This window comes from Equus quagga, chromosome 1 (assembly GCF_021613505.1).
Source record: "Equus quagga isolate Etosha38 chromosome 1, UCLA_HA_Equagga_1.0, whole genome shotgun sequence".
Taxonomy (NCBI): Eukaryota; Metazoa; Chordata; class Mammalia; order Perissodactyla; family Equidae; genus Equus; species Equus quagga.
Window position 1 is genome coordinate 56434654 of NC_060267.1, and position 21167 is coordinate 56455820.

General features: G+C 48.1%; 1 protein-coding gene across 1 annotated transcript in view; it reads left to right on the top strand.

Moving 5' to 3' along the window:
• The first annotated feature begins 1732 nt into the window (after positions 1 to 1732).
• WNT5B (Wnt family member 5B) overlaps positions 1733 to 21167 on the top strand; it is a 101274-nt gene continuing 81839 nt past the window's right edge. Inside the window, exon 1 of the mRNA XM_046679609.1 lies at positions 1733 to 1770. The gene's annotated coding sequence lies outside the window, so the exon portion shown is untranslated. The remainder of the gene's footprint in view (positions 1771 to 21167) is intronic.

A 21167-nucleotide genomic window follows, 5' to 3' on the forward strand; every position in this document is an offset into this window, starting at 1 on the left:
CCTGGTTTCCTGCCTGCGGCGGAGCAGGTAGAGCCCCGAGGGGTGTCCCGAGGTCCCTTTCGTTGCCCCTCCGCTCCTTAGGCTGCATCCGTCCTCGTCTTGGGAGAAGTGGGAAGGGACCTCCTTCTCCATCCTCTTGTGGAGTCTCGGTAGGTATTTGGCCGTGCACTCTAGTCAGAGCCAATTTCCTAGATATTTTCATCCTGCACGTCGTTGTGAGAGGTCATTCAGTTGCTTGGAGCAGGATTGGTTCCGTTTCACAGAGAGGAAAACAGGCTGCTCAAGCCGTGGGTCGGCTACCTGGCTGTGAGGGGGGGGATTTGCTCTCGCTTTCACCCCAGGCGGCCTTCACTCCTTTTGCCACCTGGCCTCGGTGGCACCAGCTTTCAATTGCTACCACCCTGGGCAGATTTCAGCCTAGTACCTGGAGGAGGAAAGCACAGGATCGTGTTACCAATCCCCAGAACTGCTCCAGTCGCCAAGGAATGTGCCCACCTGACGGAGCTCTGAGGGGACATCTGTGCCATGCCATTAGTGTGGGTGCAGGAAACTCTGGGTCAGTGGGGCAGAGTCAGGCTCCTGGCCAAATACGACCACTTGTGCACGCCTGTCGTGGAAGCTTAGGGTGACCCCTTTTGTGACTGGCCCTAAGGGAACGTAGGGCCCCTGGGAGCAGTGGGCACACCCTCGCAAAGTCAGAGGACCCTTTCCTGGATCCAGCCACTCCTGCTGCTGTCTGTTTCAGATTATCAAAGGCAAGACTCCCAATCGGAGGCATGGATGAGTGGGCGCCAGGCCCTGAGCTTGTGCCCACATGCCTGTCCAGGCTTACACACACAAGTCCGGGCAAACACACCGACCTGTGAGAGGTGGAGGCTGAGTGGTGGTTTTCCTACATTTCAAAATAGTGTCTCTTCTCTCTTTGACATGGATTTGCGGTTATAAATAGCAAGAAGCAGGGGGTGTGTCCCCTCCCGAGGAAAGGCAGTGCCCAGAGACTGCACAGTTGTCCGAGGAGCAGTACCCTGGGCTGTGCGTGGTGAAGCCGAGCCCAGGAGCCCAAGGAAGAAGGCAGCCTTCAAGCCAGCTCTCAGGCGGCGCTGACACCAGGGTGGGAGGTGAAGGCGGGGAGCAAAGGGACCTAAGGGGATGATGTGTGGATAAATACCTCAGGGCAGCCGTGAGCAACAGCTCCCCTTCCTTCCCTAGAGAAAATCAGACGGAGGGCGTGTGACACTGTGGGGTCTTCTGCCAGGGGCAGGAGCCAGCCCTGGGAAGAGCTCGCGGGCTCCCTCCCATCCAGAGGTTTCCTGCTTCCCCAGGCTCTGATGTCTTCCATCAGTGTGTGGGCGAGGGTGAGTGAGTGAGGGGTCTCCCGGGGTGTCTGAAACCAGTCCCCTCTTTAGTTCGTTTGGTGGTTGTAATATCTCCAGGGGTGTCTTACTGACTTGAAACAAGCGTTTTTGAAAAATTTTTTCCGTCCCCAAAGTATAAGTTAAAGGGATATTGCCAAATTTGCTGGGACCCAGAAGCTGTGAAAAGAAAGAAGTGGGGACTGTTCACCTGGCGTTTCACCTTCCTCCCACTCTGGTGGCAGCTGAAAGATTTTTAGTTTGCTCTTCTCCAAGGAGGGCAGAGGACCAGGCTAGTCTGTTCCAATTTTTACTTCCAGGACAGCTCTGCTGGTTTCTGGATTGCCGGGGCCTGGCATCTCTAGCAGGGAGGACGTTTTTACGTGAAGTGATATTGTCTTCTCTGAAATAAAACCCGGTATGTCCACAAATGCTTTCCTGTTGCTCTTCTGACTCTGTTCTCCCAAGCTGCTTTTCAAACTCCCTGTCCTTGATCTCCTTAATCGTCTAAACTGGGCTTCAGGTCCCGTTTGGTCCAGCCCCACACCTGAACACAGCCCTCAGAGTTGTGTGGTTGTGGTTGGTTATAGTGTTTGCAACTCCGTCAGGTCTCTCAAGACTCAGAACAGCAGTAGACATAAAAATCCCCTTGTGGGGAGAGAATACGGGGGCTCCCCACCCTCACCTGAGGACACCCTTGGCTGGTGTCTACTGAGCATCTTCTAACTGCATCCAGAGTCCAGAAAAACCCAGCAATGAGGATGAGAATAGATACTGTGATAAAGATGAAAAGACCTGATGGTTTGTAATCTGAGACACCTTTTCGAGTAAAAATACCCTTCTACCCATCTCTGAGGAGCGTGCGCCCACTCCCCCACAGCAAGTTGGTGGAGCTCGGACATCTGACCTGCTGTTTGGCAGAGGTCTGGCCCCACCTTCCCTTCAGCAGAAGCGCCGGCTGCTCTCGGAGCAGGTGGTGGCTCTGTGCCAACCAGGCCCTCTCCCCGCGGGCTCTGTTTACTGGCTAAATTTAACCCTCCGGCCCCAGCCTGCTTGGGCGCTGGCTGGCGCTCCGGCAGCATCTCCTGGCTTCTTTGCCCCGTGGTTGCAGTCGGGTCTTCTTGTGCTGCATGAATCCTCTTCTAGACTTGCTAAAGTTGGTCTTTCTCCTCCCTGCTTCCCCACCTCTGTGGCTGTCTTCCCTGCTCTTCCTCCTGGGTGGTTTGGAACCTGGTGTGTCCTGGGGGAGACTCCCCTGACGGCTCCAAATGCCAAGCACGGAGATTTTGGGAAACTGAGACTCAGGCTGCCACCGAAGGTGCTGGGGGCCCATGCTGACTGTACTCATGGCCCAGCCCAGCCCAGGGCTCTGGGACCAGAGCCCCTTTGAGCAAGTCCAGTGCGGGCAGCGGTGCAGCCCGTAAAGGCACAGGGGTGTTTTCTCAAAATTCCTTTTTGCACCCCCAAACCTGCAAACCCCGAAGAACCCCACCGGCCTATATGTCCTGTTTGCATCACCATCTTTTCTTGAAGTTTTGCCGGGGAGGTTTATTTTAGGGGGGCTGGAGGGGGCGCATTGTAGCTTCTCTTGAAGTCTCAGTTGCCTCTTCTGTAAAGTGGGGGCGTTGGATCACAGTGTCCTGGGGGCCCCTTCCAGCTCTAACATTCGGTCATTTTAAACAGCTCTAGCTAGTTCACTTTTGGAAATCCCTCTGCTGTGGACCAGGCCCGGGGGCGGGGAAGCAGCCAGTCAGAGGCGGTGCGTGCCCAGAGGGGCGGCCGGCCCAGCTGCTCTCACAAAGTCACTGTTTCACAAGTCGCGGTCTTGCAGGCAGGGTTTGTGGTCACGCAGGAGGCTCAGGTTGTGCTCCTGGCTTTGGGCTCCGGCCTGGCAGGGGCCTCTGTGGTTAGTCGGCATCCCGAGGGTGACGGCGAGCGTCTGTCTCCAGCTTCCGGCGCCTTCAGGGTTGGTCCCTGAGTTTCTCGGGGAGGCACCCAGCGTCCATCCTTAGGGTTTCCAGTCCTCTCTACTCTGCAGCTTCCTTTCCCCGAGGCCTGGGAAACGATAGCTGGGCTTAAGTTTAAAAAGGCAGTGGATTAAAGTCCTTGGTATACAAACTTTAGCCCCTAAACTTCACTTGAGAGTTATCGGGAATATTCAATCAGTGGATTTGCTCTGAGTCCTGCTGAGGGAGCGAAAAATATGGTCACAAAGCTTTCCTGACACCAGCCGGGGTAATCCTGTTTCCTGCTGTCTCGCTCTGCCTCCTTTCACAGAAGGGAGCCTGCTCGGGGAGAGGTCGGGGCGGCCCTGAGCTCTGTTACTGCTGCTGGACCCCTGCTTGTGGCGTCACCTGCGTCTGAACCAGGGTTCGTGCACTCCCACCCATTTCTCTTCCCCGGGAATACCCGGAGATGATAGGAGGCCTCCACTGCTGCAGGAGAGGAGGCTGGAGCACACTGAGTCCCATCGCAGACATTGCTAACATTATATGCCTCATCCGTATTCGTTGAGAAGTTTTTCCTGGGAAAATTGGAGTGATGAATTACTAAATACTTTATACAGATCTTTTTTGGGGTATAAGACCTGCAATCAAAGTAATTAAACCTTTAAAGAGATTTTATATATAAGTTTAGAACTAGAAAATGCCATATCACACTGCGGGAGCAGAGCTGGTGAATTGGCGGGGGTGGGGGGGTGCTCTAGATTCTACTGTCAGGATATTCCTTGAGACAGGAGGCTGTAGGAAGCTAAGACAATGGCAGCGAGGGCTTTGGAGTCAGACTGCCTGGGTGTGAGTCCTAGCACTGAGTAGACAGCTGTGCGATATTAGGCAGGCAGGTTACCTGACTTCTCTGTGCCTCAGTTTCTTCACTTGTAAAACAGAGACAGTGTCTTTACACTCCTCTCATACGGTGGCTGTGAGGCAGGTGGTGGGGCGGGTTAGACGCCCTGCCCTTTGCAGGACTGTGGAAGTGTTAGCCACTATGGCGCTGCTGATGAGGATCCAATGGCAGGGCAGCTAGAACTCCTTGGCCTCCTGCCCGTGACTTACTCTGCATTTAAAGATGGGAGCTGCTTTCTATGGGACATTAGCAGCACAGCCATGGCTTCTGTCAGCATGTGCTCCCCAGTTCTCTAAGGAAATGACTCTCGTGAACATGATGTGTCCAATCGGGCATAGATGCCATTTTGATCATTACATCGATGGGAGGAGAGGATCCCAGTTTGTGGAATGACCAGAGATAGGAGAGGACATATGTTCAGGGTTGGCTGTCATGGAGGGAGGGAAAGAGGGATACTCTTAATGGGAGAGTTAGATTCTGATATGGTCCTGTAGGTTGAGGATTGAGCAAGTCCTGGCTGAGAAGGAAGGGGTCTTGCTGACCCCATCTCGAACAAGTCTTGTTTTAACTAGGCAGATGCTGATAGATTCCCTGCATTTGGAAATCACGCCAAACCTTGACATGTTGTGTTTTCTTATTCTTGAAAAGGTAACCTCTGTGAAATCAAATCTGAAATAAGCTTTAAATATAAAGGGAAGGATCAGATTTGAGAGTTTTCTTTTCCCCTAGTCCAGGTCTGTCCATCACTGTGAGACAGGGCAGTGGAGCCTCTGTGTGAAGGAAGAACTTTCAGGGTCTCATCCTCAGGTGTCCCTGGGAACCAAGCTGATGGCTGAAATGAGTGAGGGTGGAGGGAGCATTTGTAATGCTATAGTGAGCAGAGAAAGCTCCCTGTGGCAAACGAGAGAGCGTTCCCGCCCCAAGGGATCCCAACTCAGACGTATGAAACTCACTGAGTCAGCCCTGCCAAACACCTCTCCCGGCTGGATGCTGTCCAAGACCTTCGTTGTGACTGTAGGGGACCTCAGGCCTTTCTCCAGAATGGAGGTGAGGCCTCATCTTGGGTGTTGGATCATGTCTTTTAACTTGCCAAAGCCCAGGGGCGACCTAGCTCTGCTCCTAACCTAATCTCCCAGCTTCTCTAAGGGAATGCTGTTTCTTGCAGAGGTATCAGATACGGAGTTACAAATGGGGTTTCCTACAGACTTTATGTATCATTCCTGATATTAACAAGGAGTTTTCACACTTCCCAGGCAATACCCTCCTCACCTCCACTGCACTTATAATACAACCCAGACTCCACACTGTGGTCTACCGAGCTCTGCATTGCCTGGCTCCTGCCCTCCTCTCCAACCTCATTTCACACCACTGTCTCTCACCCCCAGTTCCTGCTCCCGTGGGTGTACGTGATGCTGCATAAACAGCCCAGGCACGTTCAGGGTCTGTACACCTGCTGTTCCCTCTGCCTAGACCACCCTGCCCCTCTCCGTGCTCCATGGCTCCTCCTCACCCTTCAGGTCTCAGCTTCTCAGAGGGGCCCTGCTGTGCAGAATTGCCGCCCGCCCCCAGGCTCTCTGTCCCTGACTGTTTTCTTCAGGGCACTTATCACCATCTGTAATTCTCTTGTTATTTATTAGTCCTTGTTAAATGTCTGCTCCGCCTATGATTGTCTTGTTCTCCATGCGTCCTCAGAGCTGAAACAATGTCTAAGCAGTGCCTGAGCACAGAAGGCTCTCAGTAGATGAGTGTCACTGTTGATCTCAGGGCAGTGCGCTTTGTGATTGTAGCAAAGTGTAATTTCCTTGCTAGAAATAGGGCCATTTTGTCCAATAATTATGCCATCCTTAATGATTTTCTGATATAATTCAATGATGATAATTCAACGATAACCATTGAATTATTCGTATGACAAATCGTGGCCCAGGCACATCCCAGGTGCTGGAGATATATAGGTTCCTGACCTTCAGTAGCTTTTGTTCTGGTAACTTCTGCTACATACAAATAGCAAGTGTGCAGTATTCCAAAACCTCTCAAGTCTTTTATTCTCCCATACGCTGTGCTTAAGACCCATCTTGTGGTCATGCGCATCACGGTGGTTTTGGGCTGCAGTGTAGAGCGGAAATGCCGGAACAGCGGGAAGCCAGAGGGAGCTGTTCAGGCCCGTGGTGGGTCCACGAGAGGAAGTGCTGACTTGACCTCATGCACAAGCTGGGTCCTCGGTGGGCTCAAGGGGACCGGGCACATTCCTCCATGCTGTGTGACTAGTAGAATTCTTTTCACCCATGTGTGACCAGATTGAGAGATGATGAAAGAACTAGATTAGGAGTTCCGTGAGTGCCCCATCACCAGTGCCTTGCATCTCAGGCACTCAGTTGTCTACCTTGCCAGACTGTCATTCCAGACTACTGGCACCATTAGAAGTTACTAGAACTCATCTCTTTGGCCCCTGGTTGCTTGGCACAAGTATCCAGTAAAGCTTTATTGCGTGTAATTTGAAAAAAACTGGTAGGAAAAGATCTTGAGTTTGCCGTGGGCAGTCGCATCATTGCCTTCTCTTTGATGCTTGATCTTCATTTGGCTTCCAGGGCACCTCCTTCTTCTAGTTTCCTTTCTCCCTTACTGATAGCAGCTTTCCTGATTTTCTTTCTCTCCTTTGACCTCTTCTCTTCTATTTATACACTTTGATGGCTGTAAATACCATCTGCGCTCTTACAAATCTCACGTTTTCATCTCTTGCCTGTTCCTTTCCTTGACTTTCAGACTGGTGTATCCAGTTGCTTACGCAGCATCTTCTCTAGGAGATCTAAAAGGCATCCCAACCTGACCTTCTGACCTTTTCTCTTAAACCTGCTCTTTGCACAGCCTTCGCCATCTCCTCCTAGTTGCTCATGCCATAAATCTTGGAGTCATTCTTGATTTCTTTCTTTCTCTCGCTGCCCACATCCAGTGTGTCAGTGAATCTTGCCAAGTCTAATTTCAGAAGCTACCCAGACTCCTGACCACTTCCCACCTCCTCACCCCTCTCCTCCTGGCTCGTTCCACCAGCACCTCCCCCAGATTGTAGTAATAGCCCCCTAACTGGTGTCCTTGGCTTTGCTGGCTGCAGCGAGCCTAGTGAAACTTGTCACATCATGTGACTCTTCTCCTCAGGGTCCTCCGACGGCCTTCCGTCTCATGCAGGAAAAAGGTAGTGTCCTCACAGTGGCTTAGTAGCCTGAGGGATCTGACCCCCACTCCCCTCTGTGACCTCACAGTGGCTTAGTAGCCTGAGGGATCTGACCCCCGCTCCCCTCTGTGACCTCGTCTTTCCCCTCCCTTCGCTCCAGCAGACTGGCCTCCTTGCTGTCTGTGAGCCCACCAGGCAGGCTTCTGCTGTGCGCTTTGCACCTGGTTCTTCCTCCTGCCCTTCCCTCCTCTCCATGCTCCCCACTCAGACCTTTCATCAAATGTCACCCCAACAAGGTCTTCTGTGACTTCCCTATGTAAATTGCAATCCTTCCACCCATTTCTGAGGCCCCTTCTCTGCTTTATTTTTCTCCAGAGTTCTCCACTGAACATTTGTATCTTTATATCTTGTCTGCTTCCTCTTACTGGAACGGAAGCACCGCAAGGGCAGGGCCGGCTGTCTGTTCACTGTTGTATCTGGAGCACAGGGACAGTGCCTGCACATAGTGGGTGAAGGAATTAAATGAGTGGATGACAGGGCCCTCGTGTTGGCCCGGACAAGTCTGACCTCGAGGGGGTAGTACTTCCTCTGGTCTGTAGCTCCTTGTCTTTCTCCTCTTCCCCTAGCCAGGTCCCAGAGGGGCAGCTGGTGAGGATACGTGGTCCTAGGACATAGCTCTGTTTGTTATAACTGATTAAGTTAAAACATGTTCACTGAAGAACATTGAATTTTTTTCATTTTTTCAAGTCATTCGTATTTTCATTCATTTTTCATGAAGAAAAATAAAAATGAGAATTCCAAGTTAATCGTTGATAATATTTCAGCACATCGCTTTTCAGTCTTTTTGACACATATCTGTACAAGGACATATGTATTTTCAGACGTGTAGGTTTCTTACGTGCTTGTCTCCCTTCTGGGTGGCAGTGTTCTTATCTTCAGTGCCCACAGGGCCTGGCCAGTAGCAGGTGCACAAAAGTGTAGGTTAAAGGAAGGGATGAACACGTGTGTGCTTGTTTCCTGGTGGAGCAGTCGTCTCTGTGCAGAGCCAGGCACAGTGGTTTCTTTGGCTCATGAGCTGCACGGTGAGTGTAACGTCTTTACCACTTTTGTTTCCTTGTGGTTCTAAAACCGTTTCCAAACCTCGGTACTATTGATTGTTTTGGACCTGGTAGATCTGTGTTGAGGAGGCCTGTCCTGTGCATTGTAGGATGTTTAGCAGCATCCCTGACCTCTACCCACTAGATGCCGGTAGCACCCGCCTCCCAGTGATGACAACCAAAAATGTCACTAGACATTGCCACGTGTCCCATGGGGGGCAAAATTGCCGCTGGTTGAGGACCACTGTTCTAAAGTGTCTCTGTTTTTTTCCTGACAATCTTTCTTTATTTTACGTTTCTCCTCAATCCTTAGGAATTGTTTTCCATTTTGCATTCTGTGTCTGTGCTACAGCCTGAGTGTGAGCCCTTATGCATCAGATGTGAATTGTGGCTGCCGCTTTCTCTCCAGCTTCTGTCCCTGGTCTGCTTCCCACAAGGCATCGCCGCCCTGGCTCCCAGCGTGATCATGCTGCTGCTCCAGGTCCCTCTCTTAGTCAAATTCTTGAGTGACTCCTCATTTCTCTGCTGAAGTCATAGAATATCTTTACTCTGGTGTTCAATACCCTTCAAAATCTTGCCCTTGCCTGCCTGTCTCTCCTCCTGCTTCCCTGCCTTGAGGCCAGATGAGAAGCCCTGCTTCCCACCGACTGTTTGCTCCTGCCACGTGCTCGTCTCGGGACCCCTCCCCTTTCCTTCTCTTCCTCCTCGTAGCTGCCTGTTCTTCAAAGTACAGCTCAGGTCCCACCTCCCTGATCACCTCTGTCAGAAACGATCTCTCTGTGGCTGGGAGTTGGCTCCCCGAGGGGCTGTGCCGTTTCAGAGGACATTCATTATGATGGCCCTTTTCACATCTTGTCTTACGTTGGAGTTATTTGTGTTCACATCTTGTCTTCACTGCTAGCTTCCTGGCTGGATAAACTGCCTTCTCCAGTGGATCTTAGCTCAGTCACCACATGCAGCTAGGAATCTCCTTAGAGAGATGAATGGCCATCCTCCTCATTAAACTGGTTCCCAAATTGAGGGAGGGGTCCTGTAGCAGGAGGGCTTTCGTTATTTACTGTGGAGCTGTTTACATAGAATATCAGCCTCCCAGACTTCAGTTTAGTCTAGTAGCAATTTTCAAGCTTTTAAAAAAAGCTTTTGTTTTCCGTACTTTGTCGCCTGTCCAGTGGAAGCACATGGCCTTTGGGGGCAAGTGGACTTGGGTTTGAATCTTGACCCAGCCATTCACAACCTGCTTGACCTCCCCCAACTGTTTAGCTTTTCTGAGTTCCCAGTTCTTCATCTTCTAAACAGGGATAGTAATGTCCGACTCATAAGTTATTGTGAGAATTCAGTATGATAATTTATGTGAATTAGGGCAATTCCTGACACATAGTAGTAACCTTCTTTATTGAAAAAAATGAAAGCGTCAAGACATTGTCACCTAGATGCTCCAAATACCTGCTCAGAGTTTGGTCCAGAAGAGTTGAGTGTTTTAGAATTTGGTTTGTTCTGACACTGAGGAGACAAAGGAGACCTGAAATTCACTTCTGTGACGGCCACTTTTACCAAAGAGCTGTTGAGAGCTTGGTAGGTCTGGGCTCTTGGAATTTTCCTAGAAGGAGCCAATCTGACAGGTGGGTTCCTGGATGGCAGAAGTGATCTTTGTCCCTCACTGCCCCCTGACAGTGCCAGCAATGAGCATTGTTGCCACTCAATAATATTGATAAATTACTTATCTAGTGACTTCTAAGTAGGTTATAATCCCCAGTTGGAGAAAGCTGGTCTTGAATTACCGTATTTCATCAATACTAAGACATGTTGTAACATATCAGAGATCAGGATGCATCTTAAAATCAATGTGTCGTGGTTTAACTGGGAGTACTTCTCTTTCTTAGAGGTGTAAAATAATGGTGCGTTTTCGAATCAGTAGCTTCTTAGATTTGGTGAGATAAGGTAATGTCATTGGTCACTGTTTGCTAAGATGACCTGTTGTCATTTCCTGGTGCCTGCCTGGTGTTCCCTTGGAATAGTGCTTCTGTTCTTTTACCAAATAGAGCATTTATACTGTCACCTTCCTGATGAACATCTATTGACTCAGAGTTAATACTGAGATAAGAAATTCTAGACAAAGACCAGATGTCCCATGGACCCTGTACCCTGATGCTCCAGGATGCTCACCTCCCTGCAGTCACCTGTGAACCAGAAGTCTGGGATTACTGCCCCTGTGTCCCAGGGATCTAGGGCAAAAGATACCTTGGACAAGTCTCCCTTTCCTCATTTGTAAATGGGTTCACAATGTCCCCCACCTATCTCACAGAGTTATTGTAGGATTGAGACGGTGTGTATGAATGTGGTTTATACCCAGTGTAAGACGCTGAGCAGACTGGAAATGTGACCCAGAGACTTTTTAAATCCACTCACAAAACACAGCCCCAGGTGACTCCACAGTGATTCATACCTGGCACTTGTCTCCTTATGTCTCGATTTCCAGGACAGAGTCTTTAAAAACCTTGTAGAAGCTTGTCTGGTGAGGTGAAACAGTATCCCAAAGGGTCAAAAAGAAGTTACATCCTATACCTCTACAGTACAAGCTTTTTTTCCCTCTTTTCATATTTTCCTATGTCCCTGCCTTGGCATTGGAGAGTATTTCTGATAAAATCTCATTGATGTTAACACAAATATCTTTATCACGAAAGAGTAAGTCTAATCTCTTAGGCACAGTGCTTAAGAAATCAACTTCTGCAGCCCAATGGGTGCTGGCTCGATTCTGGTCCCAAAACTCACCAGCAGTGTGACCACTGCAAGAGGTAACCTTGAGCAAGTTATCCAAACTCTCTTGACCTCAGGTTCTCATCTGTTAAAATCCTTAATGGGCCATGGTGAGGATTAAACGAAATGCATGGAGAGCACTGAGCAGGGCTGTGCACTTAGAAAGCTTTGGTAGATGTTCGCTCTAATTATGCTTCTAAACAACCACAAAAAATGCTGTTGTGCAACTGCCAGCGACTGGTTCTGCTGACATAATCAAAAGCTTGGCTATGTCTGGAAAGAAGAGAAGAGCTAGAGTTGGTGTTATTTTCATACTTAAGCATGGCGTTAATAAGCTACACAAGCGTGTAATCTGACCTCAATAACATTGCATTTTCAGATACATAGTTTGTTGTACTGTAACCAAATCTAGAGAATCCTGGTGAAAACCTTACCCGGCAGCTTTTAAATATTTTCTTTCAAGTGAGATTGTTGCAGTGTATTGTTACCATCCCATGCGCTGAGGAAGAGTCTTAAGCGGCATCTTCTTTTCATGCTTTAAAGCCTGGGAGGTCTGCTTCTGAAAAAGTGTCATCCACTTGCTTCCACGATCTGTTTGCGTTTGGGGGTTAGGGAAAGTCTTAGCAGCGTCAAAACTCATAAGCTTCGTACCTTCTGCCCTGTTTCTTCACATGCTGCCCTGTGTCACCACAGCTGAATGCTGCGACTGCTGCTTACTTTTTCTTTTTAATCAACTTTATTGAAGTATAATTTGCATACAATAAAATCCATACACTGTAAGCGTACAGGCAATACATTTGGACAAATATACACAGCCGTGAGACCACCGTCCCAGTGAAGGTGCTATTTCTTCTTCTCCAGAAAGTCCCCTGGTCCCTTTATAATCTCTACATGCCCTCTGCCCACCCCTGCCTCAGGCAACCACTGATCTGATTTATGTTATTCTAGATTAGTTTTACCTGTTCTAGAATTTCACATAAATAGAATCATACTAGAATTCTCTGTTTCTTTCAGGTCTTTGGTGTCTGGCTTCTTTTGCTCAGCATAACATCTGTGAGATTTTTCCATGTTGTTGAGGTATTAGCAGTTTATCCCTTTTTATTGCTGAATAGTATACCATTAAATGAATATGCTATAGTTTGTTTATTCACTTTGGATGAACATTTGGGTTATTCTAGATTTTTGTTAATATGACAATCTCTGTCTTTTAATTGGGATGTTTAGTCTATTTACATTTAGACTTACAAAAATGTTGCAAAAATAGTTTTGAGAATTCCTGTATACTCTTCACTTAGTTTCCCCTAATGTTAACATTTTACATAACCATAGTACAATTATCAACAAGAAATTAACATTGTTACCGTATTATTAAGTAATTCACAGATCTTATTCCAGTTTCACCTATTTTTCCCTGATGTCTTTTTTTTTAAAAGATTTTATTTTTTTCCTTTTTCTCCCCAAAGCTCCCCAGTACATAGCTGTATATTCTTAGTTGTGGGTCCTTCTGGTTGTGCTGTGTGGGATGCCGCCTCAGCATGGCCTGATGAGTGGTGCCATGTCCACGCCCAGGATTTGAACTGGGGAAACCCTGGGCTGCTGCAGCGGAGCACGTGAACTTAACCACTCAGCCACGGGGCTGGCACCAACCCTGATGTCTTTTTCTGGTCCCAAATCCAATCCAGTATCTCACATTGAATTTAGTTGTTGTTTCTCCTTAGTCTCCTCCAGTCAACGATGCTTCCTCTTTTGTGACTTTGACACTTTTGATGTGTACGTTTATGGAATGTTTCTCCCTCAGTTTGGGCTTGTCTGATGTTTTCTTATTTCTGTTGTGGTTGTGCATTCCTGGCAGGATCACTACAGAAGGGATGTGCCCTTCTCAATGCATCATATCAGAGGGTCATGATGTTGGCATTTCTTACTTGGTGACGCTAGCTTTTGATTGTTTAATGTAATTTTTTCTTTTTTTTTTGAGGAAGATTAGCCCTGACCTAACATCTGCTGCCAATCATCCTCTTTTTTTGCTGAGGAAGACTGGCCCTGAGCTAACATTCATGCCCATCTTCCTCTACTTTATATGTGGGACGCCTGCCACAGCATGGCTTGATAAGCGGTGCATAGGTCCATACCTGGGATCTGAACTGGCGATCTCTGGGCCACTGAAGCCAAGTGTGTGAACTTAACCACTGAGCCACCAAGCTGGCCCCTCATTTAATGTAATGTAATGTAATTTTTCATATGGTGTGGTTAAAGATTACCATGTTGCTGTTTGTTTCCTGTTTCTCCCCTCCCCTGCTTTGCGTGTGTGTGTGTGATTGCTCTAGAGACAACTGTATGCGTCCTTCACCAATCAGTCTATTTGGAGTACCTCTTCACAGTCACCTGACTTTTTTTCTCAGCTTTTTCCTATTTATTTATTTATTTATCGTGTAGAGATTTTTGATAGAATGTTGGGCATTGTGATAATATGTTTTAAAGACTCTGGATTTTGTTATCATTCTCTGAAGTGCGTTGTTCTTATTTTGGCAGACAGTTGAATTACTGGCTGATGACTTTTGCCAGTGTAGGCTTGGTGTGACACGTTGTTAGTGTGGATCTGTGGAAAGCACAAACTTTAACTTGGCGGGACTGAGATGGTAACTCCATCTTTCCTGCAGGTTTTGTTAGGGCTTGGTTTTAGGTTTCATAGATTGGGTCTGGAAGAGATCTTTGTCAAGGGCATGTCCTTATTCCTCAGGCATGTTTCAGCTGGATTCCAGGGATAACTGCCACTACCTTCTTCGTATATATGATGGTTTTATTGAGATACAATTCACATACTAGACAATTCACCCATTTAAAGTGTATAATTCTATGGATTTTAGTATATTCACAGAGTTGTGCAACCGTCACCACAATCAATTCTAGAACATTTTTATTCCCCCCAAAAAGAAACCTCATACCCATTAGTGATCACTCTGTTTTACCCCAACCCCCTACCAGCCCTAGGCAACCACTAATCAACTTTCTGTCTCTATAGAGTTGCGTATTCTGGACATTTCATAGAAACGAATCCTATAATATATGGTGTTTTGTACTGGCTTCTTTCACTTAGCATAATGTTTTCAAGGTTAACCCATGTCGTAGCATGTCTCAGTACTTCATTTCTTTTTATGCCTGAATAATATTCCATTGTATGGTTATACTACCTTTTACTTATCCTTTCATCAGTTGATGGACGTTAAGGTTGTTTCTACTTTTTAGCTACCATGAATAATGTTGCTGTCAACATTTGTGTACATTTTTGTGTAGAAATATGTTTTCATTTCTTTTGGGCACATACCAAGGAGTGGAATTGCTGGGTCGTTTGGTAACTCTATGTTTAACCTTTTGAGGAACTGGTAGGTTGTTTTTCAAAGTGGCTGTGCCATTTTACAATACCACCAGCAGTGTATGAGGATTCCAATTTCTCCACCTCCTTGTCAACACTTGTTATGATCTGTATTTTTTATTATAGCTATCCTAATGGGTATTGCTAAGGACTGAATTCTGTTCTCCCCACATTTCCGTGTTGAAGCTCTGACTCCCAATGTGGTGATATTTGGAGATGGGGCCTTTTGGAGGTAATTAGGGTTAGATGAGGTCATGAGAGTGGAGCCCTTATAATAGGACTAGTGCTTTTATAAGAAGAGATAGCAGAGTGTGCTCTCTCTGCTATATGAGGACACAGTGAGAAGGTGTGCTATCTGCAAACCAGGAAGAGAGCCTTCACCAGAACTCAACCGTGCTGGTAGCCTGATCTTGGACTTCCAGCCTCCAGAACCGTGAGAAAATAAATTTCTGCTCTTTACACTACCCAGACTATGGTATTTTGTTATGACAGCCTGAGCAGACTAAGACAAGTATGAAGTGGTATTTAATTGTGGTTTTGATTTGCATTTCTCTCATGTCTAATGATGTTGAGCATCTTATGTTATTATGTGCTTGTTGGCCATTTGTATATCTTCTCTGGAGAAATGTCCATTCAGATGCTTTGCTCATTTTAAAAATTGGATTATTTGTCCTTTATTTATTGAGTTGTGAGAGTTATTAATATACTGTAGCTTATCAGATATATGATTTGCAAATATTTACTCTTGTGGGTTACTTACTTTTGGGTGCATTGTTTGTGCCACTAAAGATGAAAGTTTGAAGCATGTTAAGCAACTAATACAGGTCTCTGAGAGACCCTGCATTGGTTATGGATAGAGAAAGTAACCTGAGCATCTTTAGAAAATCCAGTCAGGCTATTATAAATTGACAAAATTTAAATCTTCATATATTTGGAGTATTTAATGTTGTTTTCTTGTATAGTAAGTAGGAAATCCTGTAGTTGTCACTACCTAATATCGCTAGGGTTCCAGGAGCTCAGAAGCCTAGGGACTTGCCTTTGTGCATCAAAGCCCCATTGACGGTTGGCTTGTTGAATGGGAGCAGTGGCTGAGTGAGGTGCTCGTGGTTAGAGCTCAGGGACCTTAGGGATGTTCAAATTCCACAGTAACTTGAGCTTTATGCTTTTGTGTCTTCGCACAATTTTAGAAGCTTAGGGGTGAATAAAAGTCCTCTGGAAAAAAGTCAACTTTTTGGAATGGAAATGTGTATAATTATGTGTTATGACAACTGTTCTCTCCCTTTTCCCAAAATACTACATGGCGTATGTCTTTTAAGTAAGTGCGAATTGAAATTAATTTAGTCTTGTATTTCATGATACCTCTTAAGATAAGTGGAGCTAATTAGAGATAACACAGAATTCTAATTGAGTATTATCGTCTTGTTGAATATTTTGAAAAGCATTTCTAGGAGTCGTATTTCAATGGCATGTCTGTCATTGGAGGGGAGTCAAGTCTCCCATGCCAGGCTGCTCTTTCCATCAACTAGCAACCTTGTACTTTATGGGAATCACTTTCCAAGAGCAGGTGATAATGTGACAATGCTTTGCACGCGTGTGTGGACTCAGGCGAGTCATTTGCATGGTGGTAAGAACGCTTTGTGGTGCTTGAATTAAAGATGCGGTGGACGAGTCCTGACATGGAGCGATCTGGATTTGAGAACTCGCTGTCTGACCTCAGGCCAGGGCTCACCTTTTGTAACAGTTTCCTCAGGAGCTAAGGCGTGATCCCATTGGTGATGGGATCAAATGAAGTCACACATGCGAGAGGACCTTGAAAACTGCCCTAGTTTCCACAGAGGCGAGGGATCATAGGAGGTACCGTTGTGGCTTTTGCCGCCCTGTTGCCCCGATTGTCCAGGTCAGACTGGGGCAGTAGGAGAGCCAGGGGGCCTGAGGGAAGGAGGGCGGGCACGTGTCGCTTGGGGCTTTTACCAGGTCTCCAAACGGATCGGCGACGTGGCCCCCAGGTTGTTCGGTCCAGTCCTGTTTGCTGGCTTTCTTCCTCACACGGAGCTCCCCTGGGCGATGTCTGCGCTCTCAGGAGCCCTGTGAATCCTGTGTTCTTAACTGGCTGCCGTTTGAGACTGCAGGGACCTGTCAGCATTTCTGAGGGGAGGGCCATTTAATCCGGAGGGAGTTTCTCCTTGGCCCTTGCCCTGGGGACACATCTTCTGTCAGCCGCCCCGTGTTAAGCATGCACACCTCGGGTTCAGGACTGAGGAGAGTCCACGAGGGGAAGCGAATTAAATGAATTCCTGCGGAGAGCCGGTACCCGCCAACACACTGCACTTTCTTCAGAGGAGAATACAAACCCTTTTCAAGACAGATAACTGGGAAATGCGGCTCACACCGAAATGTACCGTGCCGTACACTCCGGGTGTGAGGTTGGGGTTGTGCTGTGTTTGCTGTCACAGCAGCAGCCAGTCGAGTGTCCTGCAGCACAGCTGGAGTGTGTCACGCACGGCCTTGTGAGGGCCCCTCCTGGAAATGTGCGGCCGTGCTCGGGGCTGCGATGGAAGCTCCGTTTCCACACACCGGAGTGAACTCACCAGTCCCCCTCGCAGAGGCCCTGCACGCCGCCGTGGGGAGTCAGGCGTCAGACCTCGGCTCTGGATCAGTGACAAGCCGCCCCCGGCCCTGACCGTGAGCTGGGCACCTGCCTTCCGCTCTGCTCCTTGGCCCGGTGGGGTGGCGGGTTTCAGCACGCACGTGACTAAGGCCTCGGTGGTCACACCGCCTCGGTTGTACGGTGAAGACGTTCCTGTGTGGGCGGCTGAAGATGTGAGTCCTTTCAGTGGCGTTCCTGCTGGCACCCAGAGCCCAGTGGGGCGTGGCACGTCGGAATTTGACAAGGCGGAACAGTTCGGGAGTGGCTATAGGTTTGAACATCCCCAGGCGTGCCTGCCGTTGGCCAGGAGGAGTTACCACGTGGGTAACTCTTGGCCACCTCAGTCCAGGCTATGCGATCAGCCATCCTTTCTTCCTTCAGTTTCCTTTGGTACCTTTTTCTTACCATCCTCTTCAGTGAGGCAAGCAGAGAGTTAGCTACTGAAAATGACAAAGATGCTATAATGAGAGGGGTTCTTTTAATAGAGATGGTTTAATTCAAGAACCGTTTATTCACTATCTATTTTGTGGCAAGATGCTACGCTAGGCTCTGCTGACTACAAACACGACTGCGCCGTAGTCCTTGTCTCAGGAGTTTGTGTTGTACAGGAGAGAGAAAGAAAGCACTACGCAAATTACTTTATTACGAGGCAGAACCGTCGGTTAGCTCTGAGACTTGGGAAAGCCGCTGAACTTCTTTGAGCTTCAACTTCCTCGTCTCTAAAGGGGGTTATGAGAATTCACCTTGAAGGGTTATTGTGAGGTTATTTAAGAGTAAAATAAAAATATATGTTTCTTTCAATTTATGTGTATCATCTTTTCAAATGGCTACTAAGTTGTTGGAACATAAATGCTTATTAACTTGTTTGGAGTTAACTATTTAATAAATGGAACTGTTAGGTATTTCTTTTGGCCTAGAAATTCCATGGAAAAATTATTGAGATGTAAGCGTGACACAAACCAAGAGTTCAACTCGAAGGTGCTTTTGGTTTAATGCTATACTTTTATTTTATATGTCACAGAGAAAGAGAAATGTTGCCACTCACCTGGGATACCGTGCCTTGGGAGAGTCCTATGAAACAGGAAGTTGCACCAGCCTCTCTTGCTTTGCAGTTTCTTGCTCTGTTCCGAGGGGTTTGCCCCTGTCTCTGGCCTCCAGGCGCAGAGGTGCGTTGTTTGGCCTGTGATGAGCGTAACTTAGCAAGAAGTGACCCAGCTCCATCTGCCTGTGTGTATCTTCCTTTCTTAGGTCCCGTGGAGCTTTTGGTGGGTCGTTCCTCCAATGACAAACATTTTGTGTAATATAAAATGTAAATTCTGTTGTTCCGTTTCCATACCTTTCTGTGTACCAATAGCTTTGTGTTTCGATGCTAAATCATGCTGTCATCTTTTTGAAGACCTTTCAAGTGGCAGTGAAACTTGGTGTGTATGGTACCAACAACGTGCATTCCTCAGCTGGCACGCGGCTGCGGCGCTCACGAGAGTCCCTGCGTGGGGGCTGGATTGAAGGGGGAGTGGAGGCTTCCCTGGTGGACATGGTGAACTGGAGCTGGCTGGTCTCCCCGGGAAGCTGTAAATCTGGCACCGGAACTTCAGCGAGTTTGGCGGTGAAGGCTGGAAATTGGGCAGTAACTTGAGGGGGTAGCAGAGTCCAGGGAAACTTGGAGGTGGGTCGGAAAGAGCATGAGACGCTTGAGAGAAGAGTGTGATTAGTGGGCGAGGTCCCCGAAGAGGAGAGGGCTCTAACCCTGGCTGCTCCCACCAAGTGGGTAGGTTACAGAGAACCAGCTCCCTGCTGTGCCTGCAGTCTATGTGCGAGTCAGATCTTCATCAGCTCTGGTTTCCTTCCTTCTCGCCCCCAGGTTACCTGAGTCCTCCTCTCCTTCCTCCTGTGGTTGTGCTGTTTCTTTTTTCTTTTCCTTTTTTTTTTTTTTGAGGAAGATTAGCCCTGAGCTAACTGCTGCCAATCCTCCTCTTTTTTGATGAGGAAGACTGGCCCTGAGCTAACATCCGTGCCCATCTTCCTCTACTTTATATGTGGGACGCCTACCACAGCATGGCTTGACAAGCGGTGCCATGTTGGCACCTGGGATCTGAACCGGCGAACCCCGGGCCTCTGAAGCGGGAGGACGTGCAAACTTAACCGCTGCACCACTGGGCCGGCCCCTACGCTGTGTTTCTTACTAGGCTCTCCTCACTTGCTTCGCCCGCCAAAGGCTGTCCTCATGGCTGCCTGATCCCGGGCTCCGCATGCCTTTGTACCCAAGAGTTTCTGTGAAACTGTCTCAGACTTTCTACACTTTCCCAACTTACTGGACCTGGGGTAGTTTTTTTTTTCCATCAAGGTTTTCCTGGCTTTATCTTTCAACTAATTCGTTTGCTTCTGAGGACTTTCTGCTTTTCCTGCTTTCTGTATTATTTCTGTCCTCACTTCTGGTCCTCTGGGCCCCTGCTTGACCCTTCATCATTATCATCACATCTTCTCATAAAGTCATACCCCACTTGCAGTTCCATTATCTTCTTAGAATAAATGTTAATATATATATAAAACCCGAGTGTATTTTGGTTATTCCAGTTCCAACCCAATGACTTACTCTCAATCCATAGAGACTGAGGGTTTTAATGGCTGAAAGGTAGGCTGGAAATCATCCAACCCAGCACTTTCCAATGTGCGTTCCTTCCTACAGATTAATAGCTGTTTGGTGGAAAAAAGGGTTGTGTGATCAAATAAGTTTGAGAAATGTTGGTTTCAACCAAATTAAACCCTTTTATACCACAGCACTTTGCTGTGTCCGTGTGCGCTGTGCATCCCAGGGAGGGGAGCGTTTCGCGTACTTATTTGACTGTGGAATCCCTTTGTCAGAGCAAGTCCCAGGTCTAACCGCTTGCCATATTTAGTGGATGACCAGACTTGCGAGTACTGAGAACCTGACTTCACTGAGGTTAGTCATCCTAAATAGACTCCAGGGACTGTGTCGTCACTTTAACGGGCAGTTGTGACAATGCCATCTGTGTAATATTTATGAACCTTTCACAATGAATGCAGCAATGGTTTTAGCTCTGCTGTGAACTGATGCCTAGGGAAAACTGTTCTGAACTCCTCCAACTGAACATCAGAATTAGATACAGAATCCGGGCAGCTCATAGCCAGTTTAAGCCCCTTTGACTAGGGACAGCTGAGCCGCACGGCGGCCGCCAGCTGAGGAGCTGGGCCCTCACTCCTGACTGCAGAGTTCCAAGTGCTTCCTGCCCAGAGGGTCCTGCCCGGGGCCTTCGCACATGCCCTTCCGCTGCTTGCAGTGCCCTTTCGTGCCTTGAGAGCCCGTCAGACCCCACGTTTACAAGGTTTCCCCAGAACAGTGCCCTCTCTTCCTGCCTCTCTGATCCCCCCAGGCAGGGCTGCTTTCTCCTCAAAGACCCCAAAGATGCTGGTACACAAGGCCTCTCACACATTCCGCTGCCTGCTTGGTTTCGGTGTGCTCCCTCCCCAGGCGCAGGCCCTGGAGGGCAGACCTTGTGCTTGACCCAGAGCCGGTCTTGGTGAGTCTGGTTGAATGAAGGACCCTTCTCTGCAAGGCTGACTGGTCAGGCGAAGCTGCAGGGGAGCCGCCCTGTGGGAGTCCGTGGAAGCCTGGCAGAGACAAATGGCTTTTGAGGAAGCACTTGGAGGAAACCATGCCATCGATTGACAAGCAAGAGAAGGAAAGCTCTTCCAGGTGCAGGGTAGAGTGGAAAAGGGAGACAGCAGAGCCGTGACAGGGAGAGGAAGAACAAAGAAGCCAGGAGAAATTATTACCCTGGGCAGAGTGGGGAAGTGAGGAAGGGCCAGGAGTGCAGGAGGGCTGTGATCTGGCCAAAGAGCCTGTGCGAGTGTTTGAAGGTGGAGACTGTGTGGGGAGAGGGAGGGAGGGGGAGGGGGGGGGGGTGGGGAGGGG